A 1,769-nucleotide genomic window follows, 5' to 3' on the forward strand; every position below is an offset into this window, starting at 1 on the left:
GCGGATAATTTTGTGGTTGAGCGGATTTGGGATTCTGATGGTGAAGTTTGTTTTCAGAAAAGTCGCCGGAACGAACGACGCAGCAGCGGATGTGGTGGTTCGTGATGAATATCAGTACATGGAATTGACACGGCAGTGAAGAAGTGGCAAAACGGAGTTGAAAACACGGTTTGCTGAAAAAACATTCTAACTAAAGTGGGTCCACCGGGTAAACACGGATTAGGGTTGTCTCTCAAAAGGCTCTAGATACTATGTTGAATAAAAGAGAAAAGAGAGACATGTGCTGAAATACCGTGTGTCAGAATAGCACAACAGAAAATTTATTATATAGAAGTAAAGTAGCTTAGTGACTAAGCTATGATATATTTACATAATGAATATTTAACATGATATTATATCCTAAGTAACTTTTTTTGACCGATATCCTAAGTAACTTAGAGAGTAAGCTAAAATATATTTCCAACGTAAATATAATTATTTCTTATATATTTATATATCAACACTATTAGTAATGTTCCTCTTTGATTTTCCTTAAGTAGTGCTCTAAGGACACTAGTTAGCATTTCCTATATATAAAATATATTTATAAAATTTGATGTTGTTGGTCCCGTAGGTTTAGTTCAAGAAGAATGGGTCAGAATCAAGCTCTGTAGGATTTGAACCTACGACATCGGGTTTTGGAGACCCGCGTTCTACCGAACTGAACTAAGAGCACTTTCTTTTCATAAATATTTTTTGTGATGGCAATAGATCTTGCATGCATACATACTCAATATGGAGAACTATTCATATTAAGTATGTATCAATTTGAATTAGTCGCAATTGATTTATTGTTTTTGCTGACACGATAACTACTAGTTAGGGATGACAGGATTTGAACCTGTGACATTTAGTACCCAAAACAAATGCGCTACCAAGCTGCGCTGCATCCCTTTACATTGGTTTCCATTGTCATTGTAAAGACTTTATGTCTTGTTTTCCACATTTTTCCATTGTATATATATACAGAATATATCCTGTCGTTTTTTTTTTTTTTACTTTGACTTTCTGTCTTGTTTTCCACATTTTTCCACTATATATATAGCGAGAGAATATATCCTGTCGTTTTTTTTTTAACTTTATTATATCGTATAAATAAGATAGGGTTAATTATGTTTCTAGTCCCTATAAAATAGCGACCTTGTAAGTTTAGTCCTTACTTAATTTTAATAGCATTTTTAGTCCCTATAAAAAAAATTTACTTATAATTTTAGTCCCTGCTAAAACAAAGTTTGATTAATTATCCTTAAACTCTTAAATTTTTGAACGATTTTTTTGAGACAAGATTAGAACACTATGAAAGGTTCGTTTACTAAAATTTAGAATTTTCTGACATGAAATGAATTAAATATGAATTTTTTAAAACGACAAAAGTTAAAGATAAAAAGTAATAAAATCTGGATGTAGAAATCAAATTTTGCGATAATTTTTTGCAGAGGAACTTTTAGTAATGTTCTAAACATGTCTGCAAAAAATTGTTCAAAAATTTAAGAGTTTAAGCATAAATTAAACAAATTTGAATTGAGTAGGGACTAATACTCAGTGCAGAAAAACAAAATTAGGGACTAAAAATGATATTAAAATTAAGTAAGGACTAAACTTATAAGGTCGCTATTTTATAGGGACTAGAAACATAATTAACCCAATAAGATATCGATACGAATATTCTTATTGAATAATTTAACTCTATTAAATTTCACTATAAACAGAGAATAGATAGGATATACTCC

The 1,769-nt window shown here is 30.6% G+C and overlaps 1 non-coding gene across 1 annotated transcript; it reads right to left on the bottom strand.

The window, feature by feature from the left end:
* Positions 1 to 641: 641 nt before the first annotated feature.
* On the bottom strand, positions 642 to 715 carry TRNAW-CCA (transfer RNA tryptophan (anticodon CCA)). The gene has a single exon. It is a non-coding gene; the product is annotated as a tRNA-Trp (tRNA).
* Positions 716 to 1,769: the final 1,054 nt, after the last annotated feature.

Source organism: Medicago sativa, chromosome 5 (assembly GCF_051527215.1).
Source record: "Medicago sativa cultivar Bolivia chromosome 5, Bolivia_mono, whole genome shotgun sequence".
Taxonomy (NCBI): Eukaryota; Viridiplantae; Streptophyta; class Magnoliopsida; order Fabales; family Fabaceae; genus Medicago; species Medicago sativa.